The sequence below is a fragment of the Ahaetulla prasina genome, chromosome 2 (assembly GCF_028640845.1).
Source record: "Ahaetulla prasina isolate Xishuangbanna chromosome 2, ASM2864084v1, whole genome shotgun sequence".
NCBI lineage: Eukaryota > Metazoa > Chordata > Lepidosauria > Squamata > Colubridae > Ahaetulla > Ahaetulla prasina.
The window spans coordinates 142,480,547-142,504,544 of NC_080540.1; the positions used below are offsets into that span (position 1 = coordinate 142,480,547).

Consider the following 23,998-nt stretch of genomic DNA (forward strand, 5'->3'; position numbering starts at 1 on the left):
TTTCTATCTATTCTTGAAGTATGTAAATATTCCAAAAACTAAAGCATTTGAATTTTATCAGTTTTTCAGATAATTTTGTACCAAATTTTTTGTTCCCAAGTTTTGAGTTATTTAAAGAAAACACTTCTATCCTTGAACCTGTCAACAGAATGTGAGTCACACATTCTTCATTTTAAACATACCTTAACAAAATATTCTAACTGAAATATTGTGATATTAAGAATAACCATCTGTTGCCCTTGTTAGGAAATCTCCAGCTACAATTACAGCCAATGCTTTGATCTGGGATGACTTTATTTTAGCCAATATTCTCATTCCATGGTTTTTCTTTTGCACTTCATATTTATTTTATTTATTTATCTTTATCTTATATTTATTTTTTTTACGAACAATCCAAGAGGTGAACATATCCAACACATATTCCTTTTATTTTCCCTACTACAACAACTGTGTAAGGTGAGTTGGGTTGAGAAGAAAGTAACTGGCCCAAAGCCACCCAGCTGACCTTCATGCCTAAGACAGGACTAGAACTCACAGTTTCCTGATTTCTAGCCTGGTGCTTTAACCATTAAACCAAACTACCTTTACTTGACTCCATTTATACAAGTTTTTGCAAGGTATATGAGAAAAGACAAGGAAAAAAACCTAGCCATTAATATGAAGCTCTTTCTAAGTTGATCCTGCATTCAAAAGCATTTTGGCTGGAATTGATCTAAAACATTTTGCTGCTTAATAGTAGTTTATAATATTGTCATGATTTTTGTTGTTTTAATTTGGGGAAAAAATGTTGTGGGATTTGGGGAGGTTATTTTGCTGCGTTGTGTTATGTTTTCTAAAAAATTGTACGCTGCTCAGTTATGTATGTGAGATGGATGCCTATATCAATTTACCAAACAAATAAACATTGCTCCCTCACAATTTTATTTACAGAAGCTGATTCAAGTGATACTTGACTCTTCTTTCAACATCGTGACATTGGCAGTAGGATAGTATACTTTGGCGGCTGAGGACAACATCTTACAAAAGGCAGGCTGAAAGGAATCTGCTGCCTGAGGTGAATCTTCCTTTTCTTTAAGATTAATTATTTTATATTTTATTTTACTTATTTTTATTTCTTTATTTTTATCCCACTTTTATTATTGTTATAAATAGCTCAAGGAAGTGAACATACCTAATATGTTCCTTCTCTTTTTTTTCTCCCACAACAACAATCCTGTGAGGTGGGTTGGGCTGAGAGAGAGACTGATTGGCCCAAAGTCATCCAACTGTCTTTCATGCTTAAGGAAGGATTAGAACTCACAATCTTCTGGTTTCTAGCTTCACCACTACAACAACCTGGCTCTTTATGTGCAGAAAGGATGAATACAATTCGCTAATATGATATCTAGCTGTAAAAGGGGAATCCATGTGTAATTTTTTTTCTTTTGACTTTGGAGACTTCGCTCCCTCCAAGTGTCCAAATAACTGAGAATTATCTATCAAAATCTGGGTTTTATAAATATTATATAGAAAAACTAAGAAATATGGCTGCTATTTTCCTCTTTGGCTATGGAAAGGAAAATGCGGTTGATTTTCAGGAGGGAAGAGCTGGTTCTACTGAGCCTTCTTCTTTTTTATCTCCTTAGAGCCTTCTTTTATCATGATTCCTGAAAATGTAGGGCATGGTTTTATAACATTTTGAGATGGGAAACTGATGAAGGCTGCATCTAAAATAGGTACATTGCAGCTGAAAGTAGTTAAAATATCAAAAAGTAGTCTTCCTAAGAAGGGGCTGTCGCAGAAAAGAGGGAGTCAACATATTCTCCAAAGCACCTGAGGGCATGGGAAGAAGTAATGGATGGACACTTATCAAAGAGATAACCTAGAACTAAGAAGAAATTTCCTGTCAGTGAGAGCAATTAATCAGTGGAACAGCTTGCCTTCAGAAGTTGTGGGTGCTCCAACACTAGAGATTTTCAAGAAAAGATTGGAGAGCAGCCATTTGTCTAAAAAGGTATAGGATCTCCTGATGAGTAAGGGTTGGACTAGAAGATCTCCAAGATCCCTTCCAACTCTGTTATTCTGTTAGTTTGTTAATCTGTTGTTCTTAACAAAACCGCCCCCCTCCCAGTTTGCCCACATATAGTCTCATTCTTCTCATACCTCCAGGTTACAATCCTATAGCTGTTATTCCTTTGAGAAAATTTCATAGAACTTCCCACAATGCCCACAACAATAATTTATTAAATATGTGCAGTCATAGGTCAGATATCCATAAGGGGTAACAAAAATTAAAATCTAATTAAAACAACAACAACAACATCTTAAATAGCAATGATCCTACACAAGTTATCATTCAACTTCTACTTTATGTAAACCAACCTTTATACTTCTGGTACAGGAGAAGCTGTAGGGTACACTTTGCGACATCCCAGCATTCAGATCAAATAATTTCCTCACAGGAATTGAGCTGAGAGATAGTTGATTTCTTTTCAATATATATCAGATAGATAGATAGATCGATAGTCAGACAGACAGACAGACAGATGATGGAGAGAGGGGGGCCAAAATAATAGATAACACAATTTATCACATTTTGTTTTTAGAATGTTACCATTATTGTAATATTCTGTGTAGACCATGATAAGTTCAGAAGTTTGTATTCAGAAATAAAGATATTAAATAGGATTCCCATGAACACAGAAGGTGTTTCCATCATTCTCATTAAAGGAACAATATGAGTCACCCAATGATTTGTGTGAATCACAGCTTACAGGGTGCTAATAATTTTGCTTTCTTTTTTGTTATGCTTTTGTGTGTCTCATCTAATAAACAGAAGAGATTAACAAATTTTAAAACATTCATCACTTTTTTTAATTGCAGCATTCATTATAACATGCCTAAATGAAGTCATCAGTTTTGTTGCATTATTGATCTAACAATAAAGTGTTTCGCTCACCATCTTTGCTTCATGAGCTTATTAAACATATTGATCTATTGTAAAGCATGGGGAATCATTTCAATTTCTATCTGTACACTTAAAAATGTGAGAAAGTGCATTGCAATCAATTTTGTTTTTTTAAAATTTAGGATGTTAGACAAATATGAGACAAATTTCCAAAAAAACAGTGAAAGAATGAATCTTACTAAAATGTATAATGAATGGTTGCAGGAATTGGGTATATCGTGTCTAACAAAGAGAAGGACTAGAGATGATATGATAGCAGTTGTCCTATATTTGAGAGGCTTTCACAAAGGAGAAGGGGACAATCTAAAATCCAGAGCAAGACAAGAAGTAACGGATGGAAACTGATGAAGAGGAGAACCAAACTAGGAGTAAGTAGAAATCTACTGGCAGTAAGAACAATTAATCAGTTAATACCTCCAGAAGTTGTTGATGCTCCACCACTACAGGATTTCAAGAAGAAATTGGACAGCCATTTGACCATAATGGTATAGGTCAGGAGTGTCAAACTCATGATGTCATATTGCCATCACATGATGTATCATGACTTTTCCCCCCTTCGCTAAACTGGGGGTGAATGGGCCGTGAGTTTGACACCCCTGGTATAGGGTCTCCTGCTTGGGCAGGGTTTGGTCTAGAACAGGGGTGTCAAACTGGATTTCTTTGAGGGCCAGATCAGCATTGTAGTTCTCCTTTGTAGGCCGGCAGCCTGAGGGTGGCGGGTGCAGGGGGGCAGTGGGCGGGTGGGATGGATGGCCTCCTGCAGCACTGTACTGGCCAAAAATGGGGCCATATGGCCTGTTTGTGGGGTGTTTTTTGGCCATTTTTGGCCTGTTTTGAGCCCATTTTTCAGCCTGTTTTGGGCCCATTTTTTGGCCTGTTTTCTGCCTGTTTGGGGCCCATTTTTGGCCCATTTTAGCCCATTTTTTGGCCTCTTTTGGAGCCATTTTTCAGCCTGTTTGGGGCCTGGTTTTTTGGGTGTTTTTGGCCCGTTTTGGGCCCGTTTTTTGGCCCAGTTTATTCTGGCAGAGTGCTGCAGGAGGCCATGGAGGGTGAAAACGAAGCGCAGCAGCCCCCACCCCCACCTCGCACATGGTCCCTTCATATTTCCAGGCCAGCCCCATGGGCTGGATTTAAACACCCCGTGGGCCGGATCCAGCATGTGGGCCTTGAGTTTGATACCCCTGGTCTAGAAGATCTTCAAGGTCCCTTCCAACCTGTAATTTTGTATTCCGTATAGCTTCCTTGGTGGGAAAGAACTATGGAATGTATTGCTAAATATTTGACTTGAATCTTAATAATCCATTATTCGGCAGTGTAATGTTCAGTTGCATGTCATGAGCCGAAGGACAATTACAGAGTACTGAGCATCCAGTTCAGAATGCCAATGAAGCAGAAGCATATCAAAGTAACATCTTGCATTCAAATGTTTTAACAGTTTTAGGAATAATAGGTATAAAATATATCTATCAAGAATAGTAGATACAAGTATATACCTGTGTGGATATTGGTAAACACACTTGTTTTGCTGTTCAGCAAATGTTTTATTTTTGCTTACCTATTAGCCTCCATATTTCTAAGCCATCCCAGTAGGATTGTGATATTTGAACAAGGATCCCAGCCTGCGATGAGTACTATTCCTAGCCTGTTGATCAAAATCCTACTACTGTCTTCCCTCACATCCAAATTTCAGTATGGTCTCCATAACATGATTCTGTTTTCCTTTATTCAAGCTTTGAATATACCATACTTGCCTTCAATAAACCCAGATTATATCTACATTATGTCATTTATGTCATTCATGGGTGAAGTCATGAGACAAAATGTGTTCTTACATGCTTGGGTCTGAACATCTAAGGTAAGAATAATAAATAAATAATATTTATTATTATTAAATAAGAAATAAATAATATTTTTAATGCCTTATGACTTACGTTTTTTATACTTTCCCTCTTTCCCTGTTACTTGGCCTAAAGTATGATTTGTTTAAAATCATGACTGCCTTGAAACTGCAATGGAGATAGGTAAGTACAAAGCTAGTAGCAAGACAAATGTAGGCAAACATTTTTTATTGATTATGGGTTTGGGTTTTTTTTTACCAATTTCACAGATTATTTTTTTTTATTTTTTTTTCCATAAAAAAGTTTTATTTTTACAATCATGTCAAACAACTCATTCAATGTACAGTTTTATACAATTAGTCGGGCCTGCCCAGTCACCACCCCCCTTTTTAACACTCTTCCCTCTTCTACCTTCTTTTACTTTCCAGACCTTCCTCTCCTTCTCTTATCTACATCCTCTCCTCCCTCCACCCTACACCATCCTTCTCCCTCTTCTATCCCTCTTCCTTCCTCTTCTCCTCTTTCCTACCTCCTACTCTCTCTTTTCTCCCTCCCCACCGTTCTAAAATGGTAACTGGGCAGACCCGACCCTACATTAATTATATTTATACATCTTCAATAATCCCTGTACATTAACCATCACTCCATCTCTAGCCTCAACCCCCCAATTCCCCTCCCCCTTACCCCCCACCCCCCACCCCGACTTCCCAGAACAAAATGCAGGGTATCACAGATTATTTATTTAGAGTAGGAGATTTGTCCTCTTCCTTTACTTTCCCCACTTCTCAGCTAAAGAATAAATTCTATTTGAGAAGTTTGAGCAAGAAAATATTGATAGTGTAAATGAATAATTCAAGTAATATATACTTTTAAATATCATGTTCTGCATATATATTTTATGTTCTTTGAACATCCAAATTCAGATGTTGAGAAAAAAAAATATGAAATATGATTTGTTTCATGCTGTCTTTTGATTGAGCTCATGGAAGAACTGTTTGGAGTGCAAGGTTTTCCAGTGGAAATTCCAGTATTTTGAATTATACTGGAGAGAGAGGGGTGGCAGGGAGAGAGGGAGGGAGAGAGGGAGGGAGAGGGAAAAAGAGAGATTATATGCAGTATGTTTTGAAAGCCTCTAAAATAAGAAATGTCTAAATGAAGAAATTTCCATTTCAAAGTAAAGGGGAAATGGACTTCCGGTTTGGCTCTGCTTCGTGCAGAAAGCAGCTATGATTTAGCTGCTGACTCCCTAGTCTGTAAAAGCTGTTAGGACATCGTAAATCAGTCCAACAGCTTGTATTCTTTCCTCCGGGCGAAGGAGGAAAGCTGAGCAATTAGATTTGAGGTTGAGATGCCCTTATCTGGTGGGAAGTTCTCCTTCTATAATCTGATAAGCTCCGGGCTAGGAGAGGCACTTGCCTTCATGGCAAACAAACGAAGCATCCAACCGCCACGACAAGAATTGATTTAATGACGGATTTAAACGTGGACGGAGCAAAAACTGGAGTTCTAACATCTGCTTGTAAGAAGATTGTGAAACCCTGAGGATTTATTGGCTGCGAAGATAGGAGAGAAGAAAGCAAATGGCGGTTTTGTGGAATGTGTGCTCTGAAAACGAAAGTAGAAATGCTTACTAACAGCTAGTGTTGAAGTAGAAGAAAGAAGATACATAGAAACATACTGACTAAACGGAAGATATGAGAATTTTATGATTTATATTTTTTCTCTTTTTGGGCTTGACTTGTTATATATATTTTAAATGGCTTTTAAGCAAATAGTGCCAAAAGTGTGTTGAAAAAGAAGATATATAGGAAGATACTGACTAACTGGAAGAAATGAGAATCTTATGATTTATATTTTTTCATCTTCCTTGGGATTATAGACTTAAAAGATAGGGTTTTTTTGAAATTTTCTTTTAAAATTTTTTCTTCTTTCTCTTTTTTGGTTTATTATTTAGCTATCCTTTTTTTAAATGGCCTTTAAGCAAATAGTGCCAAAAGTTATTAAAACTTTGAAATTACAGCTGAAAGTTCTTCAGCTGAGATTCAAAAGTTAAAAGAAGAAATGAAAAAGGAAGTAAGAAATTTTTTACAGGAGGTTTTGGAGAGGCAGTTGTTAGAAATAGATCAAAAATTTGATGAAATAGAGAAAGAGATGTTGGATTTTAAGGAAATGGTGGAAGAGCAGAAGAGGGAAATGAAAATGGTAAAGGATGCAATTGCGCAAATATTAAGTTCTTGTATTCAGATGCAGGACGATTTTGCAGAATTTAATAAAACTAATTTAGAGCTGCAAAGGAAAATAGAAGATATTCAAAAAAATCAAAACAATTGGAACTTAGATAATAAGATGGAAGATATAAAGGCAAAGGTAGATAGGGCAGATGAAGAAAGAGTAATATTACAATATAGATTAATGGAATATGCTATAAGGGTGAGGGGGTTGAAACAAAATAGGAAGGAAAATTTAAAGGAGATTTTTACGCAAGCCTTTGCACAGATAAAGGTGTGAAGCCAGAAGATTTTGAGATTAATATTGAAAGAATTTATCGTGTTAATTCTTGGTGGGCAAGACAAAATAGAGTACCTAGGGATGTGGTTATTTATTTTACAACTAAAAAGGTTAGGCATGAAATCTTGCAAGCCTTTTATAAAAATAAATTTCAGATATTGGGACAAGATATAAAAATGATGAAGGAAATTCCTCCTAAAATGTTAAGAAACAGAAGAGAATTTGCTTTTTGGTGGATAAGAAATATCAGATATATTTTAGATGGAGAGTCCCAATGGGTTTGTCACTGAATTTTAGAGGTAGAAAGTATTTTCTTAATTCAGTTATGAAAGCGAGACATTTTTATATTAATGTTTTAAAGAGTGGGAATCCTTTGTTGTTAGATGCTAAGTTAACTGGTTTGGAAATGATGCAAAATAGAATGGGAGAGGGGAGGAATGTTTAAGATGTGAATATGATGATTATGGTTAATTTTTGGAATTGATTTGTTTAGGATATAAATTATAGGATTTTGTTATTTGCTATTTGTATGGTATAAATCTATGGGATGATATTATTCAATTGTGAAGGATGGAAAGTGAAATTTATGAATTTAGATAATGTGGATGTAATGATTTTAACTGCTTACTGTTATATTGTGGATGTAGTTTAAATGATTATTTATTTTAATTGATACGTTTATAGATAGTAAAAGTTATGAAGTTAAGCTGGAAATATTATATTTGAGAGATTTTATTTGAAATGATATTTGATTGATGGAGTAGTATTGGAAGATTGGATATTAAATCTACGACAATTGAAGAAATATATAAAATGATGAAATTGAATTTGAGAAGCTGGATTGTAATTTAAGAAATGGACTTATGAAATTTGAAGGAATATATAAGTGGGTGAAAAAAATTGAACTTTAGAAGATGGACTAATTTTAAAATGGACTGTAAGAAGAACGGACATTAAATGTTATGGCAACTGAAGAAATATATAAGTGATAAAAATTTGAGTTCGAGAAGATGGACTGTAATTTGAGAAATGGACTTATGAAATTTGAAGGAATATACAAGTGGAAAAAAATTGAATTTGAGAAGATGGATTAATTTTAAAATGGACTGTAAGAAGAAGTAATATGTGAAGTTGGTATTGCTTCTTTTCTTTTTTATTATTCTTTCCTATCTTTTATTCTTAATGTGAAGGGATCTAAAGTTTTAAATTTTTAAAGGTGGGAGGTTATGTATATTTTGCATACTTTAGCTTGTGATTGTTGGTTATAATACCCGGTATTTGCTCTGGGAAGTCTGGGGGGGAAGGGGAGGGGGGGGAAGGGGGGGAAATGATACATGGATTGATTATTAATGTACAGTAATTTTTGAAGATATGAAATTAAAAAAAAAATATTAAAATGATATTGGGGATGCTCGACTGCCATTTCAGGAAGAAAAGGAGAGAGGAGTAGAAGGAGGGAAGAAAGTAGGTAGGAAAGAGTAGAGAAGGAGGAGGGGAATAAGAAGGTTAGATAGGGTGGAAGAAGGGTGGAAGAAGGGAGGAGTGGAGAAGGAGGAGAGGAAGTAGTAAAGTGAAGGAGATGAAGGAGGGTAGAGAGGGAAAGTAGTAGAGGGTAGAGAGGGAGGTTGTGTAGAAAGGAAGTGGCAATCGGGCAGGCCTGAATCAGTTATAAATAAAAATTAATGATTAATGATGGATAATAGTTTGTACATAAATATGATGTTGGAAAATGGAAATAAAAATTATTCAGAAACAAAGTAAAGGGGAAATGGTTGCATCACATGCAGGAAAAAGATGATAGTGCCTTTGTGTTATTTTTAAAATATGAAACTGAACAAAAATTACATTGGCTTTAAAAGGAGTTTAAACAATGCCCATTAGCTCTCTTGCTGCAAAATAAATTGAAGTGGGAATTAACATTTTATCATTCAGAGATTTTAGTAAAGTCTTTTTTACAAAATAATTTTTTTCCACTTGAAAAATAGTAATCCAATTTAGTCCAAAATTTCATTAAAAATCTCGAGTATGGGAAGGCTGTTTACAAAGAGAAGCAGAAGTTGAAAAGAAATCTAAATACTCTCCCATTTTTTTATTCAATTTTCCAGTACATTTCCTTGAAATCTGGGTAACTGAGAAAACTTTATCTCTGCCAGCATAGAAGAAATCCAACAGACTTGTGGGGTTTTTTTTGTTTTTTTTAAAATACAACTGCTAGGAAAATTTTAAATTAACCCAAGGACTTGTGTGATAAAATAGCATCTGTCATGAATTTAGTCAGTTGCCCAACTAGTTATACACTGAAAATATTCCAAGATAAATTATCCTCAAGGAGAATTCAATTATTACACCCACAGGTACAGTAGCTGCTACCAAAAGTTATACTCTTTCAGCATTACTCAATATTTTTTTTTACTCACGGTTTGAACTCATTTGAAGACAGTGATGCCAAACTAACATTAAGTCTCCATTAAACCTGTGCAAATATGTTTAGATTCAATTTAAGATGGAGATTTGAGTTTCGGAGTTGATTCAGATTTGTGTTTCCATGGCAAACTAATAGGGTTCAAGATCTTATTTTGGGAAAAAAAACACTCCAAACACTTTAATATGAAAATAACTGATAACACAGTTGTCAGGGGTGAAATTCACTTACCTTCCCTACCAGTTCGCAAATGTGCATGCACTGTCGTCCACATATGCGCAAAGCCTTCTGTGCATGTGCAGAGGCTTAAAATTGTCGCAAGAAAGTGACGTCATGATGTCTGTGTGGGTGGGCGGAGCCTCCCACAGCCACCGCTAACTCGGTTTTGCTCGAGTCGGATAGAACCGGCTGAATTTCACCCCTGACAGTTGTAGATGCTTCATTTTCTAGCAATATATTTTCTAGTATCTTTTATAAGTTGTTCGTGATTTCTCTACCGAGTGCTAGTCAGCAGTTTGCTTTTTGACTTTGCTGTTGATAGTCAGTCATAAAAGGCAGACACTGTCTACCACTGCAGTAGCTTCATTGTTAATTGTAAGGCTGGTTGCAATACTTGTTGTCATTCAGATCGGTCTCTTTATAATTAACCTTAATCCCATTTTTCTACTGTGTCGCTTTACTTTTATTACTAGAGCTTGCAAATCACCTGCATTTGCAGCTCTCAGAATAGCATCATCACTATAGCACAGGCTATTGATAGTTCCTCCTCCAATTTTAACACCATGCTCATCTTCTTTCAATATAGCTTCTCTTAATATATATATTGCATATATAGGTTTCATAAATAAGAGGAAAATATATCTCCTTGACCCTGATAAACTAGAACTGTCTCATTTACCATGTTCCATCCAGACTGTGGCTTCCTAATCTGTGTTTAGGTTTTGCATGAGGACAATGATATATTCTGAGATTTTTCTAAGCACTCCAACTACAAGCAGCACAACTTACTTGCATATTCTATTAATTTCAAATTGAATGTGATAATAAAATAATAATAAAACCCTTCAAACTCTCTTCTTCTGCATCAGTTGCTGGAGGATAAATAAACAATCATCACATTGAAGAGACAATGGGATTGAGATGGGTAGCTATAGAAATTGAATGAATGAATGAATGAATAAAATTCACAGAGTCTAATTGATATTATTAGGTTATTGATTGCCATCATGTCATTGTCTTTTCCTATATGACAATATGAGCAACTAGTACCAAGTGTTCACTTTAGTAGATTGCCAGCCTGAGAAGGGTAATGATTAAGCTTGGTTATTCCTGTGCAGAAAAGGCTTGTAAGCGGTCACAGTAAATGAATTAATTGTTTATTCTCTGTAATGACTTCAGAAGAACCAAAAAGCATTAAATGTGCCTTCTTAAACTGATTCAGTTAAAGTTTTGTTGAACTGAAGCACTTTTTTTTTGAAGCTTCACACAAATCTAGTCTCTGAGTGAACCACTGGGGTTGGGATGTGGTCATCTCCAAGGCAGAGGCACCTTTCTGGTGATTCCTTCTACAGGCAGTGATTTTCTGCACAATTTAATCCAGAGAAGTGTGATCTGCCATATTTAGTCTCCTATAAATCTAATATAGTGGTTAGTGGCTACAAAAACGTATTACAAAAGTAGCGTTTCTGCAACACACACGCCCATGCACACACATGCACATGCACAAACACATACAATTTTCTCTTCAATCTTAACAGATCTTTGGAGCAATACCAAGTTCTATAAATTCTTACAGCACTGGAATGTGTCCAGCTGTGATGGAAACGGCATTAATTAAAACTGTCATATAATCTTTAAGTCTGGGATGGAGTAGAGGCGAAGAATCTTTCTTCAGATTAATAATTTGTCTAGATAGCAGCTTTGTATGTCCTCCATTTGAAATAATGAGACAAGAGTTAGAGCAATTTTTCATATGATCTGTTCACACATACTGAAACCATGTTGAACAGACAGCAACATCCATTCCTGGTCCTTCTCAATTCATAGCCTAATTCTCTTTGAGAGAAGGAGATCTTTTCTCCAGATACTAACTTCTTTCAAGATTAGTATGAATACAAAGTGATTTCACTCATACAATACGAGGATATATTGCACAAATTACAAGGGAAGGCTGTATATTTGTTATGCTTAATGGTGTACCTGTAACATATGCTCATTTTTTTTCCATCACCAAGACAGATTTATTTTCATTCTTGGAAGAAAAAAAAGCAGCCACAGAGAAACGTTGAGTTGTGTGCAGTAATATTCTCTGAAAGCCTTCTAAAATTTTTCAGATTTCTGCATTTTGAAACCATCCTCATTCAGCTCAATAGAAATAAACTGCTTCTTCTTTTTGGGAAAAAACGTAGCCTTTAATCATTTTTTCTTAAGTTCCAATATACACACACAGACACAGACACACCTACTTTTTCATTTGCTACACTAAGTGTGGAACCCACTAAAAAGTTTGGTTGTATCCTGAATCATAGAACATAGAATAACAGAATTGGAAGTGACCCTGGAGGTCTTCTAGTCCAGTCCCCTGCTCTGACAGGAAACCCTATACCATTTCAGATAAATGGTTGGCCAATCTCTTTTTGAAAACCTCCAGTGATGGCAAAACCACAGTTTCTGAAAACAATCCACTGGTTTATTGCTCGTGTTGTTAGCAAATTTTTCCTTAGTTCTAGGTTGCTTCTCTCCTCAGTTTTCATCCACTGCTTCTCATCTTGCCTTTTGGTGCTTTGGAAAATAGTTTGACTCTCTTGCCTTTGTAGGAGCCCCTCAAATATTGCTACACTGCTATCATGTCTCCGCCAGTCATTCTTTTCATTAGATTGAACATATCCAATTCCTGTAACCATTATTTGTATGTCTTATCCTCCCCCCTCAAGCATTCTTGTTGCTCTTCTCTGCACTCTTTCCAGAATCTCAACAACATAATTCTAAACACTTCAAGAATTCTGTGCTCTAAATATTTGTCTTTAAAATAGCAAAATAATTTCATTCAAACCAGTTCTAGAAAGGTCCACATTTTCTCTTATATCAGGCAAGTTTCTTATCTTTGAAGGTTCTCATAATCTATTTATATCATCTCCCAATCTGCTCCTTTGTGCATTGTCTACTGGCATAGTGATTACAGTATGGAATTACCCCGGGAACATAAAAGGGTTTTGGTCTGTCTTCTTGTTTGTTGATGTCATGTAATGTGCATTTATTATTTAAATGCACATTATTTAAATAATGTGCATTTCAGATCCCAGAATTCCCCAACTAGTATTGCTGAGAATTCTGGCAGCTATATTGATAAAAACTGCCCAAAATTCTTCTTTGATAGTATTCAAAATCAGAAACAGAGATGGTGGATCACAAGTATGTTCCATAATGGAGGAGCAAGTTTTCTGAAAACTAACAGTGAGATCCTAATTCTAGAAATGGCCAGTCTTCGTATCTTATCATAAGTTCTAGAAATATTGCTGGTGCTTTAAAAGTTTGCATATCTGTTCAACTTTCAATAGCATTGCAGCTATATAAATAAGTCACCCACAGTCCTTGGTTATGAGATGGGTGGCAGATAGATAGATAGATAGATAGATAGATAGATAGATAGATAGATAGATAGATAGATAGATAGATAGATAGATGGATGAAAGATAGATAAATGATAGACAGATAGATAGACAGACAGACAAGTAAGTATACAAATATCCCATGCAATGAACTATCCTGCTACCTTCTCTATCTTAGAGACTCCATCACAGCAGTCATATATCAAAGTAATCAGCACTTTCCTCTTCTCTACAATGATTTATATGCATTCCTGTCAACTGAAACCTTAAAACACTCCGGCCGGCCGGAGTTTTGTTTTTATTTTTTAGCCAAGGTATAATTGATCTCTGTGTGACACTGAATATAACCAGATGGAATGTTCCAAAATAAAATTAGACATGTTTGAAAAACAGAAAAAGGACAGGAAATCTTTGTAAGCTTTGTTCTGAAAGATGGTCACTGTGGTGTCAAGGAACCTGAGGTACATTTCGTAAATGTCCAGAAGTCCTAATGTTAATCATCTTCTCATATTACCATTTAATGATTCATTGCTTCTCAGTGTTTAGGAGGTACAATGCGGACCAGAGCCAATAAAAACCGAAGTGGTCAAAATAACCTTTTGATCTTCTACTTTCTTTCTGCAATGACCAATCTCTCAATCTAAGACTCTTCCAAAAGATAAGGAACTTGATGTTCCTGGAACTCTGCTGGATTCTAAAACAACTTTTCTTTTTATTCAGTATGCCAGAATTAGATACCTTTTTCTCTAAATGGAGGAAAAATGAAATAATACATAATAATAATTAAAGGCCAAATAAAATCTGGGTGGGGTTTTTTTTTCCAGACTGATCAGATACCATTATTTGAAATTTTAACTTTAATAATCTGGTAGAGCTCCATTGTCTTGACCAATGTGTAAATAATAACTAAGATGGGCTGAAATACTCATCTTATTAAATCATTCATATATATGTATGTTATAGTCAAATGTTATTGACTTAGTTATCCACAAGATATAACTAAGTTATCCACAAGTGATAACTAATCTTACATATACATACATACATACATACATACATACATACATACATACATACATACATACATACATATATATATATATATATATATATATATATAGGTCTTTGGTTGTTCGGGTTTTCTCCCGTGTAAGATTGGAAGTGTCTTGGCGACGTTTCGACGAAGTCTCATTCGTCATCTTCAGGCTTCAGCTTCGTGCTTCTGGGAGCAATGTGTGATCGCAGCTGTTTCTTCCTTTTAACTGCTAGTGGGGGTTTGAACTGATTGGGTGGGAGCTTGGCTGTGCTCTGATTGGATGGGGTTTTTTCTGTGCTCTGATTGGCTGGGGTTTTTCTGTGCTCTGATTGGATGGGGTTTTTTTCCAGACTGATCAGATACCATTATTTGAAATTTTAACTTTAATAATCTGGTAGAGCTCCATTGTCTTGACCAATGTAAATAATAACTAAGATGGGCTGAAATACTCATCTTATTAAATCATTCATATATATATATATATATATATATATATATATATATATATATATATTCTGAGGTTTTCACGGGTGTTTGTATGTGGTCTTGGTTATTCGGGTTTTCTCCCACATAAAATTGGAAATGTCTTGGCGACGTTCGACGAAGTCTCATTCATCATCTTCAGGCTTCAGCTCAAGCCACAGCTAGAGCGAAGTTGAAGCCTGAAGATGATGAATGAGACTTGTCGAACGTCGCCAGGACATTTCCAATTTTACGCGGGAGAAAACCCGAATAACCAAAGACCTACATACAAACACCCGCGAAAACCTCAGAAAACATACATACATACATACATACATACATACATACATACATACATATATATATATATATATATATATTTGTTTTCTGAGGTTTTCACGGGTGTTTGTATATAGGTCTTTGGTTGTTCGGGTTTTCTCCCGTGTAAAATTGGAAGTGTCTTGGCGACGTTTCGACGAAGTCTCATTCGTCATCTTCAGGCTTCAGCCGTGCTTCTGGGAGCAATGTGATCGCAGCTGTTTCTTCCTTTTAACTGCTAGTGGGGTTTGAACTGATTGGGTGGGAGCTTGGCTGTGCTCTGATTGGATGGGGTTTTTCTGTGCTCTGATTGGCTGGGGTGTGTCCTGTGTTGGTGGGGGCTTGGTTGTGCTCAGTCTAATCTGTGCTGCAGGGGATTTGAGCTGGTGAGCTGCACTGCTGCTGTTTGGCTTCGTGTTCGTGGTCGCTACATCTTCGTAGTGGTGTCAGTCTGCTGCATGTATGGATTGAGGGGTTTGAAGTGGCTAATGTTGCAGCTGCGGTCTGGCTTCTGGTCCTTGGTCGTGCTTCCTGATCAGTGTGGGTTTGGGTGTGCTTCTGGGTGGATGTGGTGGTGACATCCTGTGTGGACCTCGTGAGTGTGGGTCTGGTGTCATTCCTCGTGTTAGGGACACGTTTGTCAATAAGGGCAGGTTTCCAAATGGCTGGTAGGCGGAGGTATCATCTCGCTTGTTCATGCTGTGGGCGTTTTTCTATCTCGATGGCTTCTCTGATTATTCTGTTGTTAAAGTGTTCAGTTTTGGCGATAGTTCTGGTCTTTTTAAAGTCAATATCGTGTCCTGTGACTTTAAAGTGTTGGACCAGGGAAGAAGTTGGTTCCTCTTTTTTGAATGAGTTCTTGTGTTCTTCAATGCGTGCACTTATTCTTCTGTTGGTTTGTCCAATGTATGTGGTGGGGCAGGCGGTGCATGGGATTTCATATACTCCTTGATTTTCTAACTCAATTTTGTCTTTGGGGTTTTTTAGGATGGTGGATATTTTTTGGTTTGTGCAGAATGCTGTCTTGATGTTATGTTTGTGGAGGATCTTGCTGATTCTGTCTGTGGTGCCTTTTATATATGGGAGGAGGGCTGTGCCATTTTCTTGCTCTCTGTCTTGGGTTTTAGTGGGGGGTTCTTTTTGGATTAGTTTGGTAATCTTATTTCTCTGGAAATAAGTCTGGAGACTTCGTCGAAACGTCGCCAAGACACTTCCAATTTTACACGGGAGAAAACCCGAACAACCAAAGACCTATATATATATATATATATATATATGATTCAGTGGGAATTTCTTGAGTTAGTTATCCCTTGTGGAATAATGGATAAATCTTTCTTTTGATATAAATAATAGTTAGCTGTCCACATGTTGCAGTGTTGTTTTTAAATTCCAGTTAATTAAGACATGCCTTGTGATAAAGATGGATACTTCATTATAAAACAGGATGACTTAACCTGAGCTTTCTTCAAAAGGAACTTCTTTATTCAAGCTGTAAAATATTGCAACTCAAAAAACCCATGCTCCAGAGCAGGGGTCTCCAACCTTAGCAACTTTAAAACTGGAGCTTTGCTGGCTGGGCATTCTGGGAGTTGAAGTCCTCCAGGCTTAAAGTTGCCAAGGTTGGAGACCCCTGACCCAGAGTATTCAGCGCTTAGGTGAAAATTTATTTAAGGGCAACATTTGTGCAGAGATACATATTCCCATGCAGTTTATTTTCATAAGTGTAGTATGAAATTCAAGCCCTGTTAGGTGTTCATTCCAAACAAGATATTAATCTCGAGCAAGAGAATGTAGTCTACTTTTATCAGCCACTAGCTGTCCTATGTGAAATATCAAATGCAACATTATATTCACATTTGTTTGCAAATGAGTGCAAGCCCCCCATGTGGTCACTTGATCATTCCAAGAAATGCTGAAGGAAATACAACCTCCCACAACGAGCTGCACGCTACAGGGAATGCACAGGATATGTTTACTGTGAAAGAAAAATATATACTTAAAATCCCTGCATGGTTCCTAAGCTTAAGAAAATACAAAATACAATTTTAAAGCAGGTTAGCTATCTTTCATTTCACCTAGTGTTTGTCTTTCCATGCATCAGTCAAAATGCCCAGTAGGATCTGGAGATGAATTATTTTATATCCATTCTTTTAGACTCCATTCTCTATAGGATAGAGTAAATAGGATGCTAGACATTATGTCTCTAGACACTGAGACAAATGGTGACAATAACGGTAGTGTGGATCAGTATAAATCAGTACAAATCCAGCCCATGTCAGTGATATATAAATTTACACACACTCCACTGTCACAGATGTATCCTTTCTCTTTGCTGCTTTCCCAGACAACATGCTATTTTTTCCCCCTCAACATTTGTGACACGGAACACTTAGAGACTGGCAGATACCAGTTATGCCTTAGTGGAATCTGCATAGGCAGCACACATGGCTTCATTTACAGTAAAGTTCATGGCAGATGAATGGCATGTCTGACTCTAATGCCAGAGAGGTGCTTTAGCTCCCATTCTGTAGAAGTAAATGGGACACTAGACGATGCTAGAAATTGGAATAAACAGCGATGATTAGGGTTATGTGGAGTGCTATACTGATAAACATGCTTTTTTAAGTGTCAACCTGCTCCTTTTTCAGCAAATCATTTTTTTAAAAAAAATATTCACCCAAATAACAGCAATTGCTATCATGCAGCTATGGGATTTACCCTGCCTTTATCCAGTATGCATTTTTAGTAGATAATCCAGTATATATTTTTAGTAGATAATTTATGAGACTGCTTTTAAGTTTCCCTTCTGTATGGACCTGTCCCTAACCCTAACCCTAACCCAGCTGGTGACATGAACTAGTCAATGTTGGTTGACGTCAAGAAGCTAAGTGGGATCAGACCTAGTTAAAACATGGAGTTGAGATGTGCAGAAAATTCCATAGGTGTGGTCTAGACTGGGAATTTGAAAATAAAACTAAAACTATCCAGAAGAAGACAGTTAAAGGACCAAAAGATTTTCATGCAAAATGGTCAATATTTTTAAAATTGTTCATTTTATAACATTATTTCATGCTTTTCTCCTTTCATTATTTTCCTATTAGCTTTGTAGCTATGTTCTTTTAATGATATTAATAGTATTAATGCTATTATACTATTTTCAACAGTTTGAATAATAACACTAAAAAGAGGATTTTCAGCTTGATTCACTAAACTAGGATTTACTGATCGTAATTAAGTCTTCCAACTACCAAAGTTAAATATACTTGGCTTTGATGTTCATTGACCTGCCATTTTGTTTATTGGGCATTGCATACAGTGTCTCCAAACAGCTTTCTATGAGAATTTTTATATTCTCTCGGTTTAATAATTTCTCATGTTAACATTCTGATCCAGTCATTTCTGCACAGAATGGTTAGTGATCTATGAGGCAGATGTGATTATTAGCTCTCATATTTATTTGGCATGAGTGGTATAGTGGCCTAGAGGTGAAAATGCCATTATGAATGTTCGCTGATTTGAGTTTCTTATAAAGTAATAAAGATGGAATAAAAATCTAATAAATAAATAAATATTTCCCTATGAAGGTTTTCCCTTCATAAATAGATAGGTAAATAGAACAGGAGATAGAAAGTGTGTGTGGGAGAGGGAGAGAGAGAAAGAGAGAGAGAGAGAGAGAGAGGGAGGGAGAGAGAGAGAGAAACTAAAATAGTACATTTTTTTTTAGACATCGGCAAAATAGAATAGAATTCTTTATTGGCCAAGTGTGATTGGACACACAAGGAATTTGTCTTGGTGCTTATGCTCTCGGAGTACATAACAGAAAAGATACATTCATCAAGAATCATAAGGTACAACACTTAATGATAGTCATGGGGTACAAATAAGCAATCAAATCATATTAGGAAACAGTCAGTATAAAACGTAAGGATACAAGCAACAAGGTTACAGTCATACAGTCATTAGTGGAAGGAGATGGGTGAAAGGAATGATGAGAAGATTAATAGTAGTGCAGACTTAGTAAATAGTTTGACAGTGTTGAGGGAATTATTTGTTTAGCAGAGTGATGGTGTTCAGAAAGAAACTGTTCTTGTCTCTAGTTGTTCTGGTGCTCAGTGCTCTATAGCGTCATTTTGAGGGTAGGAGTTGAAAGTGTTTATGTCCTGGATGCGAGGGATCTGTAAATATTTTCACAGCCCTCTTTTTGACTTCAAAATTGAAGTATTTGTAAATTGAGAAACATGAAAGCAAACCATAACAAATATGGGGTTAGACATATTTATTGCCAAATGGACTTCTTTCACAAATACTGAAAGTTTCATAATGCACATAAAAACATGTTTACTGCACCCGGAAGGAGGATTGTCTGAACACTGTGTTAGTTAAAGACCACAAGGCCAAGCCATGTTCACTTCTGATTCCATGGCGCAGCTGCATGAAAACTCTGCAATAAGCTGTAAATCACCTTTCCATTTAATGACATTCAAAAACTCAGGAGGGGAATGATGAAATCTATCTTAAATATATTTAGTTGCTGATTTTCCTCTCCCTCCTTCCCTGTGGATGAGATCCAGAAGAGCCCAACTGAGCTGATGACCTTTGCATTAAAACCAAGACTTTCTGTTAGAGAATCTCCAGGAGACAGAAGTGGGGTAGAGGAATTGGAATAAGCAAGGAAACACTAATCTTTATTTATAAATAACCTCTAAATGCTGTACTTTAATATATTTTGAGGTAGAAATGGAAATGAAGGCTTTTCCATTCTCAGACTTCAATGTTTTGGTAAAAATATCCTTTACACCTAGCCATTCTTATGTATTGAATGAAAGCTAAGCCATCTCAAGAACTTCAAAGGAATCAGCCATGGATTTCAATTTAAGCAAAGCATTTTGAAATGTGTTTCAGAGCATGAAGGACAATAGCAAAATATGCTTCTGGTTGCCATTATTCTATATTGCAAATATTTGCTTAATAGGAAAGCTACATACAAAAAAAAATGTATATTTTGCAGTATGGCATACAGAACATAGAATAGAAAGTAGCACATATTAGAAATAAGGGGGGGGGATCTCTTGATTTGAACATATCTAATGAATACTTCATTTATACATCCATCTACTATTCTTAAAAACATGGAAGCTGTTTACCATCAAGATTCTTGCTATCTATTTGTTAATATATGCAAATATTGAGGATATACCCAGAAGAACATATGTGCACATAACATAGTGATAGATCCAGGGTGATATTTACAATCTTGCCAATATCAGTTCCCAAAAGGACAATAATAAGACAAGCTCAAACTATATGAATTAATGTTCCAACTTATCTAGCAGACCAGATAATTGAATCAATCATTCTCAAACATTCTCTGAAACATTCAATGTATACAAAGAAACATTTCTGTTGTACTAACCTCATTTAAGGGCACAGGAAGCTACTTTCATGGTGGTTTGACGAAATTAGTGCCATTTGAAATTTTAAAAAAATCATTTAAAGTAATATAATCATTTTTATTGCTGTTTATATATCTTATTTATAAATATTTATAATTATATTCATAATGATCTTACCCCAGGTACACAGGGATATTATAGACATGTTTCAGCTATGTCAAAACAATAATTTCAAATTTACCAATGGATTAGGGTTTGTCCAATTCTTATGCTAAGCTAAACAAAGCAGTCAGAATATTATTTGAAACCCAACCACAGTTTTTCAGAGGCTCTGCTTATGCGGATCAAATGAGATTCAAATTATAGGAGGTCAGGGTTTTTTTTATTTTTTGTTTTTTGTCACAACAATATACACAAGCATCAACATAAATCAGCAAAATATCATAAAAGCATATATATGAGCAAAAGTATGTAATAATTAATTTGATATAATGAAAGGAAACATTAGGACAGGAACAGTAGGCACTTTTGTGCTCTTATGCACACCCCTTATAGTCCTCTTAGGAATGGGGTGAGGTCAATGGTAGACAGTTTTTGGTTAAAGCTTTTGGGATTTTGAGAAGAGACCACAGAGTCAGGTAGTGTGTTCCAAGTGTTAATAACTCTGTTGCAGAAGTCATATTTTCTGCAATCAAGATTGAAGCAGTTAACATTAAGTTTAAATCTATTGTTTGCTCTTGTATTATTGAGATTGAAGCTGAAGTAGTCTTCAACAGGAAGGACATTGCAATAGATGATTCTATGAGTTAAGCACAGGTCTTGTCGGAGTCGGCGGAGTTCTGTTTTCTAAACTCAGGATTTCAGATCTGGTGGTATAAGGTATTTTGTTGTTTTCAGAGAAGCGGAGAACTCTTTTTGTAAAATATTTCTCCACACGTTCAATTGTGTTGATGTCAGAAATGAGGTATGGGTTTCAGACAGGTGAGCTGTATTCAAGAATAGGTCTAGCAAATGTTTTGTATGCTCTGATTAGTAGTGTAGTCCCAGTTTGGTTTAATTCAGTTTATATTTTTTAATATATAAATATATAAATATATATTATATATATAATATAAAATAATTAATATATTTTAATATATTAATTAATATTTAATTAATATATTTTATATTAATTCAGTTTATATTTTTTTAAAGCAGGCCATTCAGACAAAAGGTATATGTAATAAAGTTTTTACTTGGTACAAAATTTAAGGGTTAGGATTTATATTTACTAGCTTTTTTTTCTTAGCAACAAGACCCTACCATATGGACTCAGCACTGACACCACAATATTGACTTGCAAAGGGTGACTCAGGATGTTTCTATTTATGCTATATATTTATATTGTTATTACTATATATTTTTATTTTTAAAACAACGTTATGATCACATTTTGGTCTGGCACAGTAAAAAAAATGATGGATTAGATTTAACCTAAAAGCCCAGTCCTTATATTTTGGTGAATTGTTTTGGTGAGCTAGTGGCATCAAGTATGATTTAATTCAGAGAAATCAGATGTTATTTGAGTGTCCACTTTCATGAAAATCAGCTTTGTGTTATATTTTTGATAGTTGGCAATATCATTCTTATCTCAGCAAATAATTATTTATTTAAGAGCTGGAAGCCAAAAAGTGTCAGGGTTTCTAAAACAGCACACAGAAATACAAATTACAATTGCGGTTAAATTAACTTTGCTTCTTTGTTCTCTTCCACCTGCTTCAACTCCTCTGATATGACCATATAATTTTCAGAAATGATTATAGAACTTATAAAACTTCTAACTAGTAAAAGGTGTCTACATTCAATTTAAAACAAAGAGAAATGCTAATATTATCTATTACATTCCCACAGGGGTGAAATGCTACCGGTTCGGACTAGTTCGGTTGAACCAGTAGCGACGGCAGTGCGAGGCTCCGCCCACCCACCCGGACATCATTACATCCTGATTTTAACCAGGAAGTAACCTGTGTTTTACCCTCTGCAGGTCCATATTTGCATGTGACACATGTGCGCACGCACGCAAAGCGCACACTTCTGAACCAGTAGGAAAGGTAAGTAGATTTCACTCCAGAATTCCCAAGTAATCTTTCCAAAAATATTGGCCCTCAAAGCAGCTTACAAAAATAGCAGAGTCAGTAAATGAAGTTCCTGATCTATTGAGAACCTGCTTATTTCTAATCGTGGTAGTTGGGTCTGTAAATTTCTTGTGATGAAAATAATAGTATTACTGCATTTTAGTTTAAAATTTATGATTGTTGACTGGTATATATTACTGCACTTTCTAACTCTCCTACTTCCATCCTTTCCCTATTCAAAATTTCCATCATTTTACCCTATCACCTAGGAATCATGAGTTGCCAAGTATACAAGATCTTAAAGGATATGCTGTTGAGTAGCAGCCCCCAACATTTTGGGCACTGTGGAGAGAGGTTTTTCCACGAACTGGAGAGAGCATTGCTTCATGTGCTGACTGCATGGGGCTTCACTTGTTTGCTCAGCATGGTTTCTGGCATGCTGCAGACCAGTGCTGGACCACCAGAGGTTGTGGACTTCTACTGTTAAGGATACAAAGGACAGGATGGGATCAAAAGATTGATGATGTTCATTTGGATTCCTGCAAGTCCTACTTTCAAATTGCAAAAAATGAAAAAACAGTGCTGGAGATAGATAAGAGTTTACCATTTCAGAAGCAAAGATATTCTGTGGGAGATGAATTTTCCAAAAGATGTAATAAAATAGGTCTTTTTTCTGGGGAAAAAAATCGCTTTGTAAAATCTTGGTTTATAATTGGAAGTTTTTAGGATATCTAGAGTGGTATGATGAGTATATCTTACTAGGAGGAACCCTATATAGATTCTAGATGTGGAACTCTGTTTTAATAGATGCCAACATTTTTATTAGTTACTATATCAGGCTCCCTCTCTTAGCAGGCTCAAAACCTGGCTGAAGCTTCCCAAATATTTGATACCACATGGCTAGTAAATTATCTTTATTATACACCAAGACTAAAGCCAGTTGGAATGGCTGATTCAGAGAATGAAGTAGCAACTTCTTAATTCCCTCCTAAATTGAAATTCAATGTGTTTTTTTTTCTCTCTTACCATGGCTTAACACGTTTTGCTTCTCCCAAATAATTTTTCCTCTCTTTTAAAGATATTAAAAACTGTGCATTTTCCATAAAGTTAAATGAAAAGGGGCGGGAGAGAAATGCACAGGAAAGTTTTTAGCACAGAATTAAAAAGACATTAAAACAACTGATTATATATTGATTTCAACCGGGCAAAAACATCCCTGTGAATCAACCTGCTACACTGTACCATTCATACTTATGTTTGTCCTTGTGTAGCAATAGCAATAGCACTTAGACTTATATTTGTGCTTTACAGCCCTTTCTCTAGGCAGTTTACAGAGTCAGAATATTTTCCCC

At 35.8% G+C, this 23,998-nt stretch overlaps 1 long non-coding RNA gene across 2 annotated transcripts; it reads left to right on the forward strand.

The window, feature by feature from the left end:
* Positions 1 to 936: 936 nt before the first annotated feature.
* Positions 937 to 23,734, forward strand: LOC131192584 (uncharacterized). Of its 2 annotated transcripts, XR_009153756.1 has the most exons (5): positions 937 to 1,054; positions 3,152 to 3,315; positions 4,678 to 4,802; positions 22,423 to 22,622; positions 22,916 to 23,734. It is a non-coding gene; the product is annotated as an uncharacterized LOC131192584 (long non-coding RNA). The 2 variants fall into 2 exon arrangements; XR_009153757.1 differs by lacking the exon at positions 4,678 to 4,802 and having other exon boundaries at positions 22,556 to 22,622.
* Positions 23,735 to 23,998: the final 264 nt, after the last annotated feature.